Source organism: Pan troglodytes, chromosome 5 (genome assembly GCF_028858775.2).
Source record: "Pan troglodytes isolate AG18354 chromosome 5, NHGRI_mPanTro3-v2.0_pri, whole genome shotgun sequence".
NCBI classification, from domain to species: domain Eukaryota; kingdom Metazoa; phylum Chordata; class Mammalia; order Primates; family Hominidae; genus Pan; species Pan troglodytes.
The window spans coordinates 134524758-134550331 of NC_072403.2; the positions used below are offsets into that span (position 1 = coordinate 134524758).

At 37.1% G+C, this 25574-nt stretch overlaps 1 protein-coding gene across 13 annotated transcripts in view; it reads left to right on the plus strand.

Moving 5' to 3' along the window:
• PKIB (cAMP-dependent protein kinase inhibitor beta) overlaps positions 1 to 25574 on the plus strand; it is a 256176-nt gene that overhangs the window by 171516 nt on the left and 59086 nt on the right. The gene's annotated exons all lie outside the window — the stretch shown is intronic.

A 25574-nucleotide genomic window follows, 5' to 3' on the forward strand; every position in this document is an offset into this window, starting at 1 on the left:
TGCTGTAGTGCGGCTTAAAAAAAAACAGTGCTTCATATCAGTGAAAGCTCTTCTTTGGTTTAATCTGGGTTGTGGTTATATTGTTTTTTCATATCGTGTGAGCTGATTGCAAGGGGTTAACCCAAAATGAGCCACTTCACTTAAAATTATATGTTAGTTTGTGAATTCTGTTGTTGGTATTTAAACGTACATCATAGTTTAATCATATCACATAAAGTTGTGATTTCAGGAATACTTTATATTTCTTTTGCTGTTTTTGCTTGTGACAATTGACTAGTCCACCACATAGAATTTCTTAGTCTTTCTAACACTAGGTGAACATTTGAACTGACCAGATGATTTTATGGAAACAGCATGAGACAATGGAAGTCAAATCTCTATTCTGTACCTTGCTTTGCCCCTTTCTGGCTACAGGAGCCTCAGAAGTCATTCAGAGATGCAGCAAAGTGCAGGGGATCAAACCATTGATCGCTGAATTTGAGTCTTACTTTTGTCATTTATTATTAGCTGTGTGACAGCTAGTAAATTAACTTAATCTCTCTGTCTCTGTGTTTTCATTTGTAAATGGTATTAATATTAGTGCCTCTCCCCCAGGGTTCTTAAGAAGATTAAAGCGGTTGATATTTGTAAAGTACTTAGAATATTGCCTGTACAGCTAATTATTTAATAACATTTTAATGTGATGTGACCTCATTAGATCTGATGTCTACAAACAGTACTTTGAGTTTGAGAATTGTTATCATTTTAAGTGTTTCTTGCCTTTGTTTTCAATACATCTTGAAATTATTAAACTTAGACTGGTGAAAACATTGTTTCTATGTGGAGTATTAATGATTATACAGCTAACACTGATAATTTCTTTGTCATTTGTTTTAAATCAAGGCACATTTGCAGAAATAAAGGACTGCTTTAAAAACTAGCAAAATATTCATATATCTTAGAGTTGTATGGACTGTGACAACTCCTGTAACTGGGTTTGGAACTTGTTTCTGCATTAGGTACACATTTTGTTTATCTCCTAAAGGGTTAATGTCATTTATTTTATTTTTCAATTTTTGTCTTTATAACTGTGCTATTAGATGGCAGACTGTTTGGAAAGCTGAATTTGATTATTGCTTTTCAGTTCTTTATTGCCAGTGAAAATATTCTGCTGTTTATCACTTTTCTTTAGTACAGGTTGGTACATGACTTCTATCTTTTAGGGTTATCATACACACATAACTCTTTCTTAAATAATCCACAATCTGTTTTAATTATTCTTAAAACCTGTTAAGTTGGCATATTTTATAGGACAAAGAGTAGTGTAACTTGTCAGTATAAGAGCTGGTGGTAGAGGATGGGGTTAGTTTGTTTTTTAATGACAGGGCATGGTCTCCAGTGTGAAAGAGGCCATTGGAATTGGAACTTGTTTCCGCTGATGGGAGAAAGTCCAACCGAGCTAGTAGGCTGATTATCTGGAGAGAATAATGATGTCAACAGGAGGTTGTCCTGGCAGATAGGGGGTCGGAGTCCACTAGGACCAGCAAGGTGCAGCAGATGGTATCCCAGCAGGTGGGTGGGTTGTGGTGACACAGAGTCTGGAAGCAGACAATATCCAGGCAGATAAACAGATAGATATGTTCACAGATTGTGGGTCCCAGGGATTGGGGCTGAGACTGGGGCCTGAAATACAGGCCCTGGGAAACCTGGATAGACTAGCACAGAGGCCAATCTTGGAGGGAGTAGTGAACTACATAGGGCATTAAGGCAGAGACTCTGTTAGGTGGGGCCACGGGTTAAAGGATACTTGTGACATCCTCAGGTTTGGGGGTTATGTGGATTGGAAGGATACTGGAGCTGGGAGCCAGGAAGGTCTTTAAAGATGCTGACTTCCATATTCCTTAGTGCAGACTCATGTGACGGTCACCTTTTGAAAACTGAAAAACTCAAGTGTGTTAATTACAAAATTGTGCTTTACTTTATTACTGATGAGGAGATTAAAAGACAACTTTGATACAATCGGCCTTGCCTTTTTTTTTTTTGCAAAGGTCGTAGTAACCTTCAGATCAGACTTAACTTCCTGCGGTTGAAACTGCTCACATGGGGCCTAGGCGAAGTGAAGCACGCAATATGGAGGTGTTATTATTCCTTATTCTGCTTAGATTTATCCTTAGGAAGAGGTTATCTATCTAAGAAGAAAGTATAAAATGAAAGAATTAGGAAGTAGGTCTTTGTTTTTGACTGAAGCTTGCTTGTAATAGAAGAGAAAATTATGTGGAAGTTGCTGAAATTAATTTCCTTACAATAATATGAGTGTTAACTGGCATTTTCCCTGACAGTCATTATTTGGGGGAATATCAGCCCCAGTTACATTATTTGGGAATGCCCTACATCAAACCGGGGCCTTCACTTCTAAGGACTAAGAAAAAAATCGAACATTGACTCTTTTGCTTGAGTCTTAGCATTTAACAGCCTTCTATTATTGATCTTAGACTTTATGTGTACCTATATATTTGAAATCAAAGAAAAATGAAACCCTCAAAACAAAATCCAAGCATTCTCATGCTTTACATTTTGAAATTAAATCTCTAGTTGATGTTCACTTTTAAAAAATCTAAGTTACTATGAAGTTTCAAAGTGCTATCATTGTTTTTCCAAGTACTACTTTCGATAGAGGAAAAAATCCGTGTTTCTTTTTATTAGATTCTTTACAATGGTGAACCTTGTCTAGAGAAACAATGCATTCATTTATTAAATAGAAGTTAATTTATGTAATTAAAATAAAATGTTTCTGTCATAAAATATAGCTTCAAATTATCACCTCTGTGACTTTGGGGCAAGTAGTTTATTATATTGGGTTTTAGTTTCGTATCTCAATTTACACCTTCTTCATAGAAATACTGTATTTCTAGTACACCCTTGGGAATCATGATGGATGACAAAGCTTTCCTTTTTTAATGGAATTTTTCTTACTGGAAGTCATTTTAATATTTTCCACTTTTACATGCCCTCACAATCTATATGCAATTTTATCAGTCAGGCTTCCACCAGAGAAACAGATGAAAAACAGAGAAACAGAACCAGTAGGAGAGATACATTAAGAAACTTATTGTGAGGAATGGGCTTAAGGAATCCACACACTCGCAGAAGGGTAGGGTGGAAACTCTGGGGCAAGAGTTCGAGCTTCAGTCCACAGGTAGAATTTCTTTTTCCTCAGGAAAACCTCAGTTCTGCTGTTAAGCCCTTTCAGATGATTGAATCTGGACCACTAAGATATTGAGGATAATCTTCTTCACTTAAAGTCAATTGATTGCAGATATTAGTCACATTAATAAAATTCCTTCACACAAACACCTAGGTGAGTGTCCGATTGATTAACTGGGGACTATAGACTAGTCAGGTTGACGCATGAAGCTGATCACCACATCACAGTCCACACTTTGCAACTTTAGACTCATGCACATTTCCTGAAACCATATTTAATCTCAAAATAAAGAACATAGCAAAGTCATTCTTCCACCTAATGCAATACAGCTATCTTGAAGCATGTTTTCCAACCCAAAACATGGTAACCCTTTCCCTAGAAGAGGAGGCAATGTCATTCACTGTTCTCCTTGACATTCTGTAGCTTAAACACTGTGATGTAAAGTTAGCTATTATGAATATATCTTACGTTAGATAATAATGACAAAAGAGGAAAGAAAGCAAAAATCTTAAATACATGTGCACACACATTTCTAACAAAATAAGGGATGCTTAAAATTTACAGAATTGCTTCTAGAACTGGCCATGTGGTCAATGCTGGTATTTATGATTCCCTTCTTCCATTACCCATTTCATAATTCTCTGCTCTTAAGCAGGCACCTCAGCTGGTCATGGTTCTTAGCCTGGCGGCGTGACCCAAACCTTCATTCCTGAAGGGGCTGGGCCATTAGCAGTCCTGTCTGAATTGAATTATTGTGGTTTTCTTCACAGAATGTGGTAGTAATAAGAGATGCCCTCAGGGATCTCCTGTGTTTCAGACAGGCTCATCCTTACCTCCACTGCGCGGTATAGCCCAATTTCCCCTTGGTAATCAGGATTCACCACCCCAACCAATATAGTAACTTCCTTCTTTGCCTGTTGATTCAGAGGTCTGGGGAGCCCAAAGTGACTGGTGGCAGCCTTAACTCCTAGTTCAGTGGAATCCTTTCGTCTCCTAGTGGAAGAACACCTCCCTTTGAAACTAAGACCTCTCCACCAGCACAGCATAAGGTTGTGGGGACATGAAGCAAAATTTCTCTGGTGGATTGCTAAGTGTAATAATTAGTGATGCCACTCTCATTTTCACCCCTTGATTGTTGGATTCACGAATTCTGGCAATAGGAGATCAAGCACCACATATTGAGCACATACATATTTAGATTTAGAACATATACAGTCTCCTAGAGGTTATTTCTAGAGCCCAGCAAAATACTGCCACCTACTAGGTGCTATAACTGAGTTTTCAAAGGCCATTCCACTGTTTTCTATTATGCCATCTAACTCAGGATGATGGAGAACATGGTAAGATCAGTGAATTAGAGTTTCTTTGCTTCATTTGCTGTGAAGTAAGCTCCTTGATCAGAAGCAATGCTGTGTGGATTACTGTAAGCATGGATGAATTATTCTGTAAATTTGAGGAGGTAGTTATGACAGAAACTTTACATGAGGGAGAGTAAATTTATATCCATAGTAAGTATATAATTCCAGTAATAACAAAGCAGCACTTTTTCCAAGATAGAAGAAGTCTCATATAATCAACCTGTGACCAGGTAGCTTGGTTAATCACCCAGGGAATGATACCATATTGGGGACTCAGTGTTGGTCTCTGCTGCTGGTAGATTGGGCACTCAGCAGTGGCTGAAGTCAGGTTGGCCCATCTCCAACTTCCTTGTTGAGTGGAAGTCCATGTTGCTGAGCCCACGCATAACCTTCATGCCTCCCCATGGCCACTGTTCACAAGCCCTCTGGTCAAAGACAGCAGTGGCTGGGGAAAGAAGTGCAGTATCCACAGAATGGGTCATTCTACCCACTTGATTATTAAAATTCTCCTCTGCTGAGGTCATCTTTTGGTGAACATTTACATGGGACATGAATGTTATGTTCTATGTCCATTTAGAGAGGTCTGTCTGCATACCTCTTCTCAGCTATCCTTGTCACCAATTTTTCAGTCACGTTCCTTTTAAGTTGATGGCCATCTCCAAACTGTTGACCACAGCCCATCAGTCAATATAGTCTTGTACGTCTGGCCATTTCTCCTTCCAAGTAAAATGAACACCCAGCTTCACTGCTCAAAGTTGTGTCCACTAGGAAGACTTCTCTTTAGCACTGTCCTTCAGATATGTACTAGAAAGGGGTTGTAGTGCAATCACTCTCTACATTCAGTAGAGCATTGGCATTGGCATATCATGCAAGACCATCTGTAAACCACTCTGAAATCTTGTTTCCTCAGTCAATTGGTTGCTGGGAACTCCCCAGGAGACCCTAGGTACTGACTGGTAGAGAGAAGATAAAGGCAGGAGTGGGGACCATGGGATTTGGGCCACTTCTTATGTAGATTACTTGAGCCTGTTTCAGCTCAATCTTATATATACCACTTCCATTTGATATTGGGGTGTGGCTGTACATACCCAACGTTAAAATGCTTGGTGGGTCAGACAACAACCATTTAATGATGGGCAGCTTAGATTTCATAGTAACTTGGTGGCCCATGGTGAGGTGTTCAGTTTCTATATAGGCCCAGTAGCAGGCAAAAAGCTGTTTCTCAAAAGAAGAGTAGCTGTCTTCAGAAGATGGTAGGGTTTTGGAACAAAGCCTCAGAGTTTGCACTGTGATTCACCTTCAGGGATCTGCCAAAGGCTGCAATCAACATCTCTATCTGCTACTGGCACTTCAAGCACCATCACCGGATCTGATGAATCATATGTTCCAAATGACAAAGAAGCTTACATGCCAGCTTGGACTTGTTATAGAGCCTTCTCTTATTTGGGTACTCACCTAAAACTAGCAGCTTTTTGGGTCACTCGATAAATTGGCCAAAGTAGTACACCGAAATAAAGAATAAGTTGCTTCTAAAATCCAAAGAGGCCCACTTGGCATTGTGCTTCATTTTTGGTTGTATGAGAAGCCAAATGCAACAACTTAATGTTTACTTTAGAAAGGATATGTCTAACATGCCCCATACCACTAGATCCCTGGGAATTTCATCGAGGTGGCAGGCCCTACACAGACCAAGTAGACGAGTAAATGAGATGTGATGGGAATCATCACCCCTGCATCCTTCAAGCCCTTAATGGTGGCATTGAGCTCGGCAATCCCTCTAGGAATATAGATTTGCTTATGATTTACACTTTTTCTAAGTGGAGACAGCTCTGGTGATTTCTACTTGGCCTCACTCCATAGTTCAGTAGTGTTATAACCCTTGTTTATATACAGATTAAGAATTTAGTAGATTACCTATTTCTTTTCTAGAAACACCATGATCAGCTAGCCAATTCCAAAGGTCTCCACAAGTTAGACTATTCTGATTACTGCATTGTCTTTGCTGTTCACTGTGTAACCACATCAATCTTGTCTTTGATGATTAAGGCTGCCACAAGGGAGCCAATTATCCTTATTGCATTTAGGTATCCCACCCAGTTCAGTGGCAGCAATTCCCACTGTAATGTCTGACCTGTAAGAAGGATGACCACAGAGCTCTTTAAGGGTGCTGGGGCCCCCCTCACAAATTTATTTCTCACCATCATGATGAAATGTGTGTCCTAAGGACTCTCCTGGGGTATGTGAGCAGGTCTTACATGATAAATTTATTCTACTGTTTCGATCTCCCTCTCTAGCCTTTGGATAACTTCCTCTTCAGTGTAGCAAGGCAGTTAATTCTGGCATTTGATTTCATTTAATGTAGACCGCCTTGTAGTCCATGTTTCAGCCAACGAACCAAACTGTTAGAGCCTTTTCTAACCCTTTGAGCTAAAATACTGAATCCAGAATCTCTGCTTAGTGGGATGATATCAATAAATTCATCCTAATTCAACTTTATGGGAATTTTACTATGGTGGAAGGCCCTACACAAGCCAAATAGACGAGTGAAACAAGATGTGGTGGGAATCATTACCCCTGCATCCTTCAAGTCCTTGATGGTGGCACTAATCCCTATAATCCCTCTAGGAATGCACTTGATAGGAAATGATTTATGTGATTCAACTTTATGTTCCTTCCACAATTATCCCACATACTTAATATTCATTTACGTATTCCCCAGATTGTATAAATTGGAAAACTCATGCAATTCGTTTGGTATGTAGCACACTTCCTTGTGGACTACACTTTGTACCTTAATCTTTAGGGCCTGCTGGTACTTGAGTCTTGTTATAAGTCTAGAAGCAAAGAGGGGTGTCAGGGATAAGTTCTGAGGAGAATCAACAGGGTCTTGCAAGACACCTACCTCAGGAGCAGCCATTACTGGTTCTTTAGGCAACGCAGAGTTAACCTCAGACAGGGGTGAAAAGATTTTTCTATTGGCAAATAAACTCATCAGAATTTAGAGATTTGATGTCACAAGTTTGAGTGGGATTTCCCATATGTCCCCATTCTAATTTTCAAGATCCCATTTGTTCTCAATCAATCCTCCTACTTTAACAGGAGAAATTCATTTTGTGTTGTAATTCAGCAACACACAGTGTGAGAGTCTGGTTTTGAAATCTTAGCCCTGTGGTTATAGGAGATAAGGATTTGCTTTTGGGCAGACACAGAAGTATTCAGGTTATTTATACAGAGCTTGAACAGGAAATTTCAAGCCCTGAGTTTATCTTTTTCTTTCCATTTTCCATAGTACAGTTGGCAGCAACCTGCCAATTTCATCATACTCTTTAGTTTGGCTAAAATGCTCTAAGGCATGAAATATATGGTCACCTAAAACCTTGCCTTTTACAAATATTTGATTATGAGTACTCAGTGGTGATATTTGTGTTTCTCCATTGCCACATCATGCCATAGACTACCAGTACCCTCTTCACAACTGAGAATTGTCTTTAATACCTTTAAATTTAATCACATTAGAGAACATATTCCAAGAATAACAGAACCAAACCAATTCATAAAGCTTATCCTTAAAAATTCTATTCCTATGGAACCACTCTTAGGGCAGAAATCTGTATGGGTCAGTCAGGGCTCCACCAGAAAAACAGAAATTGCTCTGACATAACTTTAGGTGCAATTTATGGAGAATGTACATGTATGTATATACATACCTATATATATATGTTGTGTGCATATGTGTTGGTTTGTGTGTGTGTGTGTGTGTGTGTGTGTGTGGAGAGAGAGAGATTTATTGAAAAGAATTGATTTATGTGATTATGGAGGCTGGCTGGGCAAGTCCAAAATCTTTAGGGCAATCTGCAAGCTGGGAATTCCTTGGAGGAAACTTAAGCTGCATAGTCCATAGGTAGAATGTTTTCTTCATCAGGGAAAGCACTCATCTGTTCTTTTGATGATTGAGTCAAACCCACCCAGATTATTGATGATAATCTCCTTTACTTAAATCAACTGATTATAGATGTTACATATATCTACAAAATTCCTTTACCACACCACCTAGATTAATGTTTGATTGAACAACTGGGGCCTATGGCCTAACTAAACAGTAGTTTAACTTTGCTCTGGATGACTCAGAGTCATCCCACATGTAGGCAGTTGTAGGTGCTGTGTCCACAAAGATTGAAGCTAATTATCCGCACAGGCTCTAGAACTTGGTTTCTTGAAGAAGTTGTAGGTAATAGTTTCTTTTTCTTTAAAACATAGAATGAAATCTTGCGGCCACAAAATGCTCCTTGGTAGCATGATTTGGCTCTTCCCCCGGTTCCCCATCCCCCACTAAGATTTAATTGAGGTGGTCTTTTCTCAACAGATTTTTGTTCATTCTTCAGAAAATTGCCTGTGGTCTATTGTTATTAACGTCTTTGAATTGACACATCCATAACAGAGTGGGGTCATCCTGATCTTTGGCTCCAGGACCCTTTTCAATTGTACTCATGTATTGCTGCCTGTGCAGGGGCTAATTCTGCTAATAGGTTTGGAGTTTGGTTTTGTTTGGCTAGTCAGGAAGAATTCTAGGATTGGAAAGTTCCAGAAAACAGGTCCCTGGATAGCTGAGCTTTCTCAGTCTATTACTTAAAATGTTTAAAATGTACTAAAAAGAAAATAATGAGGTTGATACATGACTAGAGTGATCTCTTGGCTGAGTGAAAGGAGCACATTCCTGGGTGAACATTTGATTAGTCATCATCAAGCAAGGTGAAAGGGCTTCCTGGATTGTTTTTCCAGGTGACTAGCATCTGCACCCAAGCTCTTGTGATTTGCTTATGTGGAATAATGGTGTGTGTTGGGCTGTTCTCCTCTCTTGCATGTGTTCTGGCGACCAAGAGGAAAGACATAAATTGCTCCGACAGGATTGCAAGTGCCAATCTAGAGCTGTGAGAGAGATTTTTATGAAGAACCTCTAGAGCAGGTTTTCTGATGTTTTATCATTCAAACCTGGTGGGACGGGGATGAGGTAGGGGGAATTTGACTCCGAAACATGTACTTTATTCTCTCTGTTAAACTCAATGCATTTTCTTTAATGTAACTTGAAGGGATTATTTGAAAAAAAAAAAAAAAATTGGAGTTAAGGGGCTTCCTGGCCAGGCGCAGTGGCTCCCGCCTGTAATCCCAGCACTTTGGGAGGTCGAGGCGGGCGGATCATTTGAGGTCAGGAGTTCCAGACCAGCCTGGCCAACATGGTGAAACCCTGTCTCTACTAAAAGTACAAAAATCAGCTGGGCATGGTGACGCACTGTAGTCCCAACTACTCGGAAGGCTGAGGCAGGAGAATGGCTTGAACCTGAGAGGCGGAGGTTGCAGTGAGCGGAGATCGCGCCATTACACTCCAGCCTGAGCAACAGAGAGAGACTCTGTCTCAAAACGAACAAACAAAAAAGGCGGGGTGGGGGCATCCTAACAATTAACAGTTCCCTCTTTCACTGGCTGCCTTTCCCCGTCTCCAATTATGGTCAGCAAGATATGCACCTCTATTTTATTTTAGGCCAGATAATGTTAGTGCTTGAAGCCAACCTGATAGTTTCCATTGCCTCCTCTAGTCTTTCTCAAGCCCTAATCTTTATGTTCTGCTCTGTCAATAAGATGAAGTGTGAAGAATTTAGGGTTTGGTGTCAGACCAGGGTTTGGATTCTTCTTAGGAGGTTAGCTGATTTCCTCATAAAGAAAATGTAGATAATTCAGAGCATTCTGTTGGAATAAGATCATGTTTGTGTAAAGTGCATAGTACAGGATAGATGCAAAGTGTATTTTCCTTGCTGCCAACCCTCCATTTCCTGAACACAAAAATATGGGAACAAATAGGATTTTGAGTGGAGATGAGAGTTGTCCTTCCTGCCATTTCTTCCAGTCCTTTAACTGTGACTCCATATCTTACATGCTAAAGGTAAACTCACACAAGTTGCTATTTACCTCTAGAATATTGTTTGTATTAATAATGGGCATTTATTGAAGGTCTGCTATGTACAGGGTTCTTAACCAAGGCTAAGTAGGACCATAAATATCGGTCAATATTATTATGCGATTGCAGATTTTAAGAATGTAAACCTACATTTTGGTGTTCTATCCTCAACTTTCAAAAACAGAGGTAAGCCTTATTCCCAGTCATCAGTTGTTATATTTTTCTGTACTGATTTACTCATAACCTGTCTGAATATATTACACTAGATTTCTGTTTTTTTAACTTCATACTATTTCACAATTTTAGTGTTAGAAAGAGAAATGTATCTTAATACTTCAGATTTTTTTCTTGTAGGAGAAAAATATGACTCAGGTCACTTTTTGGTTCATTCTCCTAATATAATTAGAAACTTAAATTACTTTTGGCCTTCGTGTTTTCTCTCCTGCATTTCAGTTAATATTCAGGGATTTTTTGTTTGTTTGTTCATTTGTTTTTGAGACAGAATTTAACTCTTTTGCCCAGGCTTTGCCCAGGCTGGAGTGAAGTGGCATGATCTCAGCCCATTGCAACCTCCACCCCCAGGGTTCAAAAGATTCTCCTGCCACAGCCTCCCAAGTAGATTAGATCCAGGGACTTTTAATTCTTATGTATAAGTACCATATAGTCTGCTTATCATTATAAAAATTCATTGTTTCAATAAAAACATATTGAGGGCCTAAAAATGTGGAACAAAAAATGGAAATGGTACCTGACTGCTAGAGACAGAATATTTGTGTTCTCCTCTCCACCTAAAAATGTTTATATGTTGAAATCATAAATACCAAGGTGATGGTTTTAGGAGGTGTGGAACCTTTGTTAGGTGACTAGGCCATGCAAGTGGAGCCCTCATGAATGGAATTAGTGCCTTTTGAAAAGAGATCCAGGAGAACTCCCTCTCTTTTCCTCATGTGAGGTTACAGCAAGAATGTAGCCATTTATGAACCAGAAAGCAGGCCCTCACCAGAGACTGAATCTGCTGGTGCCTCCATCTTGGACTTCTCAGCCTCCAGAACTGTGAGAAATAAATTTTTGTTGTTTATAAGCTGCCCACTCTATGGGATTCTGTTGTAGCAGCCCAGACAGATGAAGACACTGCCTTCATGGAGGTAACAGTCTAGTAGAGAAGACAGACATAAATAAATAAAAGTACACATATATAGCTACTAATAGTGGTGAAAATTATGGGAAAAATATATATTTCTAAAGAGAATAACCTTAATATTGATAATGCTAATAAAAACAACTTACTTTTTAAAAAATTGGATAGCCTTTATAAGGCTCTCTAATTATTGACTATTATACTAGCCTATATAAGGAAAAAAAGTCATTTTAGGTTTATTCTTCTATGTATAAAATACTGAGAAAGAAGTAGCTATTTATGTTCTGTCCAGCTCTAGAGCTTTGAAACAAAAACTTAAAAAGGTGCTTGAAATTGTAAAAATTGAGCTCAATGGTAACCATATTATATTTTTGTATTTTTTTCTCCCCTTGATAATAATTTATCTTTTATGGTATTGTGAGTTTTGTTTGGGTGTGATATAATATTCTTAAGGGATTCTTTTTCTTTCTTTCTAGGAAATCTTCAGGCTTAGCACTTACAAATATTTATATATAAAAACAATTGACTATGCAACTATTGTATGCACCAGTATAATCTGACCAGATGACTTTTTGTCTCCATTAAATAAAAGATCTGATAAGTCTGATACATAAAAGAATAGTGTGTTGTAGACATATCGTGAAAGTTCAAATCCTCTTTCAGAGAATAGTAACAATTCTATAAATCTCATTTTTTATTTTAGGTAAACTGCACACTAAGACTTTAAGCATATTGCTATACAGTTGAAAAGAATCAGTTCATGGAGAATTAAATAAATTTTTTTACTTAAGTATATTTTAAATATAGTATTTGAATTTGAGAGAAATTAAATTTGCCTATTGTGCTAAGAAATTGTTCCCATAACATCAAGCAAAGCTTTTTAGCCAAACTGATGTATCACTACTGAGATTTGTCCCCATTCATGCCACATATCTGGCTGTCACTGCCCCTGACCCACAGTGAGGCAGGACCATGGAGTTGCAGCTTTAGCTCTTCAGCCAGAAACCCAGGCGGGAGAAGTGAGGGGCAAGAAAGTTGATGGGGGTGTCAGGTGTCCAGGGAGTGGAACATGAGAGAAACAAGGGAATTCTGAAATTATAGATGTAGTACTGAGGATGTTAAAGCAGAACTGGCTTATGGATAAAAGCCAGTAAAGGCAAGACCACCCATGATCCATATGTTTGCTCTATGCACACTAGCTATATTTGCCACGTACATCTCCAGGTTGTTCACCTCCTCAAAGAGGCTGTCTCTGTCTCCTCATCTAATTTAAATACTCCTTAAGTTCTCATTGTTATCTAATGACTTATTTTTCCCTTTCAGAATTGTAACTTGTAAATTATATATTTGATTACTTATATATGTTCTATATTCTCTTTTAGTCTTCAATTAAAATAAATTTTATTGTGCATATTTGAGGTTTATAACATGATGCTATGGAATATATACAGAGAGTAAAATAGTTAAAGTAGTGAAGCAGATTAACATATCTATCATCTCACGTAGCTACTTCTTATTTTGTCTTTAAGGCTTTTTTACACCAACTATCTTCCAGTTGTTCAATAAACATTTGTTAAACGAATGAATGATGACCAAAGCTTTCAACCGGTTGCTGTTGGTGTTTCCCTTTATCCAATAGGACTTGAGTCTAAAATTGCTACTCATGGCTACATATTCATTAGGGGCACACATGAACATCACCAAAATGCTTGGAAATGTGCACATTTTTTCAAAATGGTTATTCCGTTGGCTTGCAATAGATGTTAGTGATCACCTACCCCCAAAATGCAGCTATTTATCCCAACATAATATCACAATTATGTTAGTGTAATTAATTGTTTTTTATTGGTGTCAATGATAGATGTAGATGATATTTTGGAGCTAACTTGGCTTTCATTTTTAGTGAAGTATGTAGAATTTCATACTGAGGGGAATTTATGAGTGAATGATTGCAGAAGTATTGGGATTGTCTCTAGTTTTGGGCATATCTGCAATGCTACTTCCTTTTTCATCATGGTTTAGCAGGAATTGCTTGGAATCTTTCTTACATTGATATTTCCAGAAAACTCTGTTGATATTTGTTGCTCTTTTTTCAGCTGTATGTTTCTAATCTTTGAAAGATATGGAAGCAATCCAATTTAAACACTGGCTTTCAGCCACATCTCAATATACTCATAAAACCAATAAAAATTCTTTCAGTCCAGCTTCACAGATACAGGAATCATGCAGCTCTTTCTTGAGCCATTAAGGGACATAACTAAAGATAAGGGTTTTGTCATATATCAGATATGTGTGGTGTGTACGCTAGCCTTAAAGATAAACTCACAAATTCTAATTTTCTGCTATTGTCCTGAATCACTGGATTAAGCTCTTTATATCATGTTGATTAAGATATACACTAAAATTAAATTTACTAATCTTTTATGCAAATTCAAAGAAAAAGCTTCCTGAAACCTTAGCTTATTAATTTAAAATAATTTAAAATATTATGTACTTTTAATCTGGGAGTCTAAAATATTTTTGTAATAGATTGGTTTTGTGCTGGTTCTGGAATAATTAATTGAAAATATTAGACATAACTTATATTTGCAGAACTAGTTTGGGCCAAGTCATGTATATTATTCCTTGACAACATCAGGCACACACGACCACTAAATTAGTTACTGTATAATTATAATAATTAAATGATTTTTACTAATGAATCAGATTTGATTTACAAATTCATAAAAGTAATGATACAATTTTTGGCTACATCTTACTCTACCACAGAGTAGGAAATGTATTGGCTTAGTTTGCTGAGTGCTTTAAGATTATAATCTAAATACTGTCCCTTGAGATGTTAATAAATCCAATTCCTTGATATTTCACTTTCACTAATTGCCTTCATTCATTTATACTCTTATTTTTTCTATTCTCAAGCTTGAAATTGTTGTTTTCATAATGATGTGATGCACAGATCACTATGGAAGTGTAACATAAACTTGGAGTTCAAGCTTGATTTTTCCTTATTAGTGGGGACCCTCTCTGGGCAGAGGTCTTTCTGAATTAAGGCCAGGGGAAAGCCTTCTTTGTTGGCAAAAGCAGACCTATCTCAGGACCACTACTGGCTGCAACATCCTCTTACCTTAAATCTGAACCAGGAATCACTGAAGATAAGGGATCTTGGTAATGTTAAATGTTTATGTTAACAGTAGCATTTATTCATTTGTTAAGCATTCATTTGACAAATTTTTTATTGAGTACCTACTTACCATCTGCCAGGCACTCCTCTAGATACTGGGAATATAGGGTTGAACAAAAAAGAATCATAGCCTAATGGAACACCCATTTTTAAAATAATATTAAACAGTAAGCTTGAATTATATAATATTATTAATCAAAGCAACTTTCCATAAGGAATGAAAACTACACTTTACCAAATAGAAGTCATATGAACTTTTAAAATTAATAGACATTTCTATTTGCATATTATTTACATGGAAATGAATGCTTCTAAACACTTTAAAATAATTTGTTTCCTGACAAAGTTTAAAGATCTCTAGCTCTCATTAGAATTTCATTTAGTCTGTAATTGACTTAGCAAGTTAATGAGGCTTTATATACATATAAAATAAACTTGAATGTATTTTTAAATGTCTACATATAGAGTTCTACGTACATGTGGATACTCTTTAGAAAGATATTTTCAAAATTGTTAACATCTGAAAGATTCATTCCTTACTGTGCTGTTTCCCTCAGAGATTATGCAAAATTTAATTGTGCTTTTAAAGACATTGTGCATAATCGATCTATGGATAAATCAAACTGAATATGAAATCATTTTGTAAGACCGTTTGGTTCTTATATGATCTAGTTATAGGTACTTGATTGTTTTCCCCACAAAAGTACTGAGTAAACTTAACTTAGTGAAAGGAATATGATTTTCCTTTCAAACAGTGAAACGGCAAGAGTGAAACATGGTGAGAGTTCCACTGTTTGAAAGGAAAGACATCTTCTTAACTAGTATTTATTTTTATTTTTAACTATTATTTTAATTTCAGGGGTACAAGTGCAGGTTGAAACTATAATTTAATAACTCTCAGTCTTGAGCTATTTTTTGGTAAAGTTGCCTATGTGTATCACTAGCATTGATTTAATGAAGTAGTGAGAGGAGAATCTGTAAATGCAGAAGTGAAGTAATTGAAAATCTATTAGCTGAGAGGTTCCTGCTCATGCTATATTTAGAGAACACAATTAAAAGAAAAAAATGGAAAAAAAAACAAGGAACTTTTATGTGAAAAGACACAGAGAATGACAGTGCACAATAGAAAGAGCTGCATTAAATAAAAATAAAAATGGAAACATTTATCCAGTGCAGCATGATATTAAAATATTCTGAAACAGCACGAAAATTAATTATCTACTTTAGTTTTCCTTTACAAATGAGTTAGAAATGTCAAACAAATTTCTGGATAAATGAGAAGGCTAAGCACTGAATCATTTGCAGGTGTTTTCTGAACACAGCAGAGCCTGGTGGATTCTGACATACATGAGAAAAGCCCCCACCAATTAAGGTGGGTTTCTCATAGTCATATGCACTTCCACTATTGTGGACAATATGGTCAAGAGTAAAGAAGCCCATGTTGCCCTTTGCTTTGAAAGACAAGATGATATGTTGGAAGAAACACTAGGCTGAATCCAGAGACCTAATTACACTTTCACTCTTCATCTCAGCAACTCAGAGACCAAGGCATGTAGGATTTCAGCTATGGAACTAGAGGACTGAGATGAAAGAGTTAAACATATTCTCCTCTAAGGTCCCTTCCAAATTGATCATGCTGTAGCCTTGGGATATGTTGTTCTCTTACAGACTAAACCACAGATACGGTCACGTTCTCCATGCTTGGATCTCAGGGCTGAGAAGGCTTTGTATATGTTTACAATTCTAATCACTGGAAAGTTTACAGGGCATGGATATCTTGGAATTAAATAAGCACATGGCTACTTACACTAAAAAGTTTCTGTTTCATTAAGTACAAATTTTTGATTAGAATACAAGGAGGTAGTTCCCCCCACCTTTGCAATTCTATAGGCTAAAGGATTAAGCTAAAATGATCATGTTTATTATTAAGCAACCAAAGGAAAATGTTCCTATATGGAAATGTGTGATTTCTTCAAGATAACATACTTGCAACAGGATTGTAAATGAGAGAGAAAACCCACTGATTGATATATTTCTGCAATAAATATTACCATTCATCTCAAGACCCACTCATTTAATAAACCTTTTATGTATAAGACACTTACATTTATAGATTAAATATTTATACTTAGACTTTTTTAGTGTTTTAGAAGAATAATCAAAAGGTAGAAAATATACATGATTTGTTAAATATAACAAGCTGGCATCCTAGTTCTACATTTGAAAAAATAAAATAACCTCAATTTGGGATCTGTAATCAATGTGTTCATCAAAATGCTACAAGAATAAATTATATGGATAAAGATGATTGGCATATCGCACACCGTAATCCTCCCTCAGAGATTCACACCCAGCACTAACATCCTCTGAGTCAATTTATTTAACTTAAAAAAAACTTTATTGACATAATTTGCTACCATAAAAACCACCCATTTAAATAGTTTCTAGTATATTCACGCACTGTCATGTCACCACAATCCATTTTAGGTCATTTTCATCACCCCAGAGAGAAACCCTATAAACATTAGTTGTGACTCCCTATTTCCCCCAAAGCCTAGGGACTCCCTCTCCATCCTTAGGCCACCACAAATTTTTCTTGTTTTGTAAATTTGCAGATTTTGGCCATTTTATATAAATTGAATCATACAACATGTGGTTCCTCTCATTTAGCATAATGTTTTCCAGGATCATCAATGTTGTGGCATGTATCAATCCTTCATTCCTTTTTATTGCCAAGTAATATTACATTTGTAAGAATATACTACATTTTATTTATACATTTATCAGTGATGATGGACATTTGTGTTTTTTCCACTTTTTGGCTATTATGAGTAACATTGCTATGAATATTCCTGTAGAAGTTCTCTGTGGACATATGCTTTCATTACTTTTGGTTATATATCTAGGAGTGGAATGGCTGGATCATATGGTAACTCTGTGTTTAACAGTTTGAGGAAATGCTAAGCTATTTTCCAAAGAGACTGCACCATTTTACATTTCAGCCAGCAATGAATGAAGCCTTCCATTTCTTTATATCCTTCTCAACACTTGTCATTGTCTTTTTTTATTATAGTCATCATAGTGAGTGTAAAGTGGTATTTCAACATGGTTTTAACTTGCAGTTCCCTAATAGGGGATAATGATGCTCTGTATCATTTAATGTGCTTATTGGCCATTTACATACCTTCTTTGTAGAAATGTCTATTCATGTTCACTGCCCATATTCTAAATTGGGTTATTTATCTTGTTATTATTTAGTTGTAGTTCCATATATACTTAACGTACAAGTCTCTTATCAGACATATGATTGGCAAGTGTTTTTTTCCAATTCTTTAGGTAGTCTTTCACTTTTGATGGTGTCATTTGGTGCACAAAGGCTTTTTATTTTGATGAAGTTCAATTTATCAATTTTTTTTGTCACTTGTGCTTTGGTGTCATATCTAAGAAATGATTGCCTAAACCAAGGTCTCTCTCTCTCTCTCCTTCTTTTTTTCCTTCCTTCTCTCTTCTTTCCTTGTCTCCTTTTTTTTTTTTTTTTTTTGGAGTTTCATTCTTGTTGTCCAGGCTGGAGTGCAATGGTACAATCTCGGCTCACTGCAACCTCCGCCTCCCGGGTTCAAGCAATTCTTCTGTCTCAGCCTCCCGAGTAGCTGAGATTATAGGCATGCACCACTGTGCCCAGCTATTTTTTTTTTTTTTTTGTATTTTTAGTAGAGACAGGGTTTCCCCGTGTTGGACAGGCTGGTCTCGAACTCCTGACATCAGGCGATCCACTTGCTTTGGCCTCCCAAAGTGCTGGGATTACAGGCATCAGCCACCGTGCTTGGCCTCTTTCTGATTTAAAAACATAAAGCTGAGGCATGGAGTAATATCTTTTCCATGAGTGAGGTTGCAACTTAAGCTAACATTGAATTTAGTAATAACATTGCTAACAACTAATGAAAGCTTTCCTTATGAAGTTGGTAAAATTATTACTGTCACTTTACTAATGAGTAAACTGAAGTTTAGAGAGGGTATATAACTTGTCCAAAGACACAGAGCTAGTCAGGAGCGGAGCTAGCAAGACTCAGGGGTGTCTGATTCTAGCTGCTGTTTGTCTGCCTTCCAAGACAGAAGCTTGAGCAATAAATTATGTAGGTTTAGTTTAGTGGCTCAATTCCTTAGGTCTATTTCTGTTGTTTCCCTTATCCTGATTGTATTATTTCTTCTTCATTTCCTTGCTTTGAAAAACTTCATGGAAATTAGACTCTGGTGATTCTGTTACATCTCTGTTCTTTTCAGTGTGTTGAAACTTCTGGGCATGGGTAATTGTGGTGATAGCTTGATATCTGTTAATACCCACAGATCATGAGATGACACCTAAAAGCACTAGAAACACAAGCTATTCTAGAATACCTGGCTCATTTCAAACCATTTTAATGTATTCTTTAATCTAAGATCTATTAGTCTGATCCTGGTTTTGCTTATCTTAGGAATTGGCTACACATTTAGGGATGCTCTAATTTAAAAAAGATGAATCTGAGAAAATGTAACCTGAAAGAAGAGCCTGTTAAATTACTATGTTTCCTGGATTAACATAGTTTATACCTGTGCCCTCCAGGAGCTGCTGAGAGTCTACCATCATCCCCATGTGGATGTCCCAAAATGGCTGCCACAAGAAAGTACCACAAACTGGGTGGCTTAAAACAAAGGAAATGTATTTGCTCATAGTTCTGGAGGCCAGAAGCCTAAACTCAAAGTGTTTCCAGGGCCATGCTCCCTCTGATGCCTAGAGGGGAGGATCCTTCTTGCCTCTTTCAGTTCTGGTAGCTCCAGGTATCCCTCAGCTGGTAGATGTGTCCCTCCTATTTCTTCACAGGACATTCTCTGTGTGTCTGTCTTTACATTGTCTTCCCTCCTTTTATAAGGACACCAGTCATATTGGATCAAGGGACTGCCCTACTCCAGTGTGACCTCATCTTAACTTGGTTACATTTGCCAAGACCTTATTTCCAAATAACATCATATTCACATGTACTGGGGGTTAGGAGTTTAATATATTTTCAGGGAAAACGATGCAACCCATAACACCATATCTGTATTTGTTTTGGGGCTGAAGTGTGATTGTTTCAGACCAATGCCTCAGAGAAATATGGAGGTGGGTGGAATCATTCTACTGAAAATTAGTATTTTAGCATTTAGAACATATGTTCTTTGTACCACTTCCTTCAAAAAATTTATTTACATATTCATGAGGATGTGGATATTCTCATATTGAAGGTCTCTCTACAAGATGATGTTATGTCAACTAGTGCAGTATGATATGACAACAGTAATACTGCAATGTGGTGAAAGTACCAACAACTGACAAAATCCACAGACTAGCTGCAACAGTCAGAGATTGATTGATGTTTGAAGCCCAGCTTTCAGCAGCAGCTGCTTCACTGAGAATTGGTTTTAGTGACCCAGCACTGCAGCTGCCATTTTTCTCTGAGCCAGACAAATCCTGACATGGACAATGTACTGTTATAGGAAGTATAAATTCAGCTAGTTATGAATGTCATTGGCCTAAATATGAGACTTGTAGTCATTCTCAGATTAAAGGAAGGAGATAATTTTGACACTTAATGTAAATATTAAATTTACTTCTTTATTTATTTTAGAGTCGGGTTTTTCTCTATCACCAGGCTGGAGAGAAGTGATGCGTGATCATAGCTCACTGTAACCTCAAACTCCTGGGCTCAAGCAATGCTTCTGCTTCATCCTCCCAAGTAGCTGGGACTACAGGTGTGTGCCACCATGTCCAGCTAATTTTTCTATTTTTTGTAGAGGTAAAGTCTCACTGTGTTGCAGGATGGGCTCAAGCAATCCTCCTACCTCGGCCTCCCAAGTGCTGGGATTACGGATATGAGCCACTGTTCCTGGTCTGACATTAAATATATTTTTGTCAAGTTTTTTTTGTTGTTGTTTATTTTTGTTTTGTTTATAGCCTTCTTGCCTTTAAATTTAATTTAATGTAATGCCTTAAAGTGAAGCATATCTAAATAATTCATCTTCTAAAGGCAAATATATAATATATAATTGTAATGTTTAGAATTTAGAATGCCTAGTAAACACCCCTTTAGGGAAAAATAAACCTTTGTAAAAAGAATATTAATACATTTTTAAATTCAAATTTGGACTTTAGTGACATCAACAGTGTTTACATTTAGCTATTAGTCTTCCTTGGACTAGAGTGAATGGCAGCCGTGAAGTATACAGTCTGTACAGCCTAATACAGTGAACTTACATAAATGCTTCTCCAGTTCTAGAAAGATCATGAATTAGTAAAATTAAGCTTGTTTTTGTTCTTGTTGACTCATATACCTGGGTTAAAAAAAAGTTTCAAAATGACAGCAATGACAAAAAAAATAAGGTTAGGCTGCATTGCTTAGTAAAGATAAGTCGGAAAACCAGAAGTGAACATTTCAACCTTTGTCTATTGTTGAGCAAAATACGAAACCTTAATTTGGCCAGTTTATTTTGAGAGATTGTTCTTGCAGATAATGCTTAAGGGTCACTCTTCAAAGGGCCCTTTAAAATGGATTTATTGCAAAATTTTATTTCAAATTATTTTCTTAGTCTAAAATTCAAAACTAACAATCTGCATCTTATTTAGATAAAAGCATCTAAATCTGCAACATGTTAAATAGTTAGCAAAGAAATATTCTTCTGAATAAGATCCTTCTAATGCATTTCTCTGCTGTGTGTGCTTTTTCTAGGATATAGAAGAATGAAATAGCAATGACAATGTTAGGACAAAGTAGACTCGGGAGAGAGACCTTCAGCTCAAAAAATAATGAGATCAAAATCACACAGGAATTCACACAGTGTTAGTTTTGAAAGGAAACAGACGTCAGGGAAAGGAAAAAAGAAAGTTGGTTGTAAAGTCAGTTTTTAATGAAAAAAACTGAAAATGCATTTGAAATTTTCATAGATATTTTCTGGTCCTATGCATATAATTGGTTATTTAGAGGTAATTTGTTTTTTGATGAAGCTGAGTTTATCCTCCACCCCCTAACCTGACACCTCAGTAAAGGAATGGCCTGTGACCTTGTGCTAGTAGTCATTTAACCTTCTAAAGCACAGTTTTTCCTTCGGTACAAAGAATAGTCATAATAGCAACTTCTGTTTATTAAGCACTTACTATGTGTTAGGAATTTCACTAAGTACTTTTCGGACATTGTCTCATTTAATCTTCACAACATCCTGTGAGGTGGAAGTTTTATTTCCACAGTACAAATAAGGAAATGTGAGCCGAGTTTTCCCAAGTCATATAGCTATTATGTTCTAGAGCCAGTCTGTCTCCAAAGCTCGTGTGCATAGCATTATACTGTCTTTAATGTTAGTCTTTTCCAGCCTTAGCCTTCCATGACCAAACCTTTATGACCATCTGACTTCCTTTGCCCAGTGCACTCACCATCGACACTGCCTCTCAGCCAGATTCAAACAGGTTAACCTTGCAAAAGCCCTTAAATTTCCAACAGGTTACCTATGCAGAAGAAGAAACTGAAGTTCAAAGGGCTTATTGCTTTGTAAGGGGTCATTTAGCTAACCAAAATCATGTCCGTTTAATAGCAGTATCTTGACTGACTCAAAAGGGCACAAAAATATAATATCTACTTCAAAAACATTTTTTAAAACTGGGGATATGTGCTAGTTGTTTTTTGTTGTTGTTGTTGTTTTTGTTTTTGTTTTTGTTTTTTTTTACTTCTCTTCCACCTCTAGGAGTCTATCAAGTCACTTTCTGGTGGATACGCAATATGACAACACATCTCTTAGTAGTCTTGAGCTGCCCTCATGGGCGCATTTCTATGTGCTTTTTGAAACAGACCAGACTCCTTTGAGCAGGTTACTGATCTTATCAAGGTAGGGAGTGAACATCTGGTATTAATCTATAATGCTAAGAGGGTATCTTATAGAAACCATTTTGAAAAAACATGGGATATATCAAAAGTGACCTCTAAAGTATAATTCATCAACTTTACTTTCAGACAAAGTCTGAAAAGTATATTTCTTTTTGTTGCTCCTGTGAATCGACTTAGTCAACCACTACTACTAGTATTAAGTCAGTATGGCGGGCAGACCTGGATTCATGACTTGACCTTGCTTGGCACTGGTTCAATTATAACCTCAAGCTTCCTTAGGCATCCAATGGTACTAATACTGTTTTTTTTTTGATGGCTTTTGAAAGGATTCAGTGAGAGAATGTTTAATGCATCTAGAAAGTCATGGGCACTCCACAATTGTTTGCTCCCTTTCCTCCCAGTGAGTTGGTATGTTCCTTTTTATATTTAACATAGTTTTCACTGGCCTTCTTCTGTGAGCACAAATGTTTATAGATGCCAGATGGAAATAATGCGTCTGTGTATGTAACAATACTGGGGTTAGACTTAACTTTTTTCAATTTATTTTATAATTAACATCAAAATTAACTGTGATGCCTAACAATTTCCTCTTTAACCTCAGATATACCTATTAAAATGTTGTAAGTCGGCCAGGCGCCGTGGCTCACGCCTGTAATCCCAGCACTTTGGGAGGCCAAGGAGATCGAGACCATCCTGGCTAACACGGTGAAACCCCATCTCTACCAAAAATACAAAAAATTAGCCGGGCGTGGTGGCCGGCGCCTGTAGTCCCAGCTACTCGGGAGGCTGAGGCAGGAGGATGGCGTGAACCCGGGAGGCAGAGCTTGCAGTGAGCCGAGATGACGCCACTGCACTCCAGCCTGGGTGACAAAGGAAGACTCTGTCTCAAAAAAAATAAAAATAAAAATAAAAGTTGTAAGTGAGATGAAAGACAACGTAAAGCTTATGAACTTTTTTGTTGGTGTTTGAGGATTATAATATAGGTAAGAAAGTAATATAAGCTAAGAAGTTTAATAGTTACGGAAAAAAATTAAAAGTTACTTCTTTTATTGAGGCTTTGCAAGCAAACATTAAGAAGCACTGAATAGTTTACAAAAAAAATGTGAATCTGCTGTTTCGGTGCTGTGGTTTTTATGTGGCACATGGTAAAAAAGTAAAGAGAAGCTCTTTCCAAATTGATCTGAGTGGCTTTCAGGTTATATTTAAATGCCAGGAATTCTAGAACCACACAGGCCACACCTGAAAAGATATACAGACAGACAGGAGTGAAGCAATGGCAATTTTGTGTGTTGAATGCCGTGTCATGAAATGCAACCCCCACCCTCTACCCTGCTCCCACTTAACATATACACACTCCTCTCTTACTCCAACTCAAAATAAGAAAAGAAGGTTTCTTTCCCCTCAAGCTAATTTCTTGGTGTACAGCAATCTTTGTTCAGGTATTCTGCAACCATATGTAAAGGAAAGGTCATTTTAGAGCAGGTTTTCACACTCTGATCTACTTGGAGAAGTGAAAAGTATTGTCTGGTCATTAAGTAAAAAAAATGACAGGGTTTAGAATCCCAAAATGTGTACCAGTATTAAGAATTTAAAAGAATACTGTATATAGGATTCAAGGATAACACTAAAAACAACAGTGAAAACTGTCTTCCAAGCAATTGGAAAGACCGTGGATAATGCAGTCACTATGTGAAGAGAAAAAGGAGATCCCTAAGCGATTTCTCTTCAAAGGAAGAGAGAGGGATATCAATTTCTCATACTAAGTGAATTAGTATGATCGACTTTTATGAAAATGTTCTGGTAAAGAAAAATGGAGTCTTTCCTGATGTCCCTTAAGCAGCTATACTACACATTCTGCAGACTAAAACTAGAGAGAAAACAATCTTCAAAGAAAAAGCTAAAATGGTGTGTTTTGTCAATATGAAGTGGACAGTGGAATACAAAACAGAAATCTTCGGTCTGACTTCTCCCTAAAAAATGTCCTCCTGGTTGGATCAACCAGGCCAGGTGGGGAAGAAGAACTGTTGGAGGGCCTAGTATAACGTTGCCTGAATGTTCTGGAATGCTGATGACTTTCCAGGAATATTAGCACATCTCACAAGTGATACAGACTCCCAAACTCTTTCTTTTTATATATAACAGTTGGCTTCTATGTTGCCAACTTTATTAACTTCAAAGCTTAATGTGAAATTTAAATCACTATATCTTCCAATGAAACAATAAAAATTGAGGAGGAGAATTTGTTTCAATTTGCCATTTCTACTTACAGACATCAGCCCCTGGCTGGGTGCGTTGGCTCACTCCTGTTATCCCAAAACTTTAGGAGACTAAGGTGGGAGGATTGCTTAAGGCCAAGAGTTTGAGACCAGCCTGGAAAATATATTGAGACCCCATCCCTATTAAAAAAACAAAACAAAACAAAAACAATCAGCCTCCTAGAAAGGATGTGTGAGTAGCAAGGCACTTATGCTTCATTTTCCCTTCATTCTTGTCACCTCTTTTCTTCCTCTATTGTGAGAATTTAAAAAGGACAGAATGTCATAGGTATCTGTTGGGTGTTTTTTTTTCTCTTGGAATTCTGGAAATTTAAACTAAAGAAATTATTGAGATCTGGCTTGTTCAGAACTGTAATTAATGCCTTTCTATTTCAAGAAATGATTGCTTCAGTTTTTCTTGGGAGCTTTAAATGGATTTAAGACATTTAGCCCACATTAGATTCCCTTTAAATTTGTTTGTCAGCTTGAATCAAGGTTAATTCTATTATTCCATGGTTTTAATCATTAACCCTTTCCTATGTAGGATAATAACATTCTTTTTTTTTTTTAACCTTTGCTGATTACTGCTGCTCTCTTCTGCCTTCTGTGAGAATACCCCATC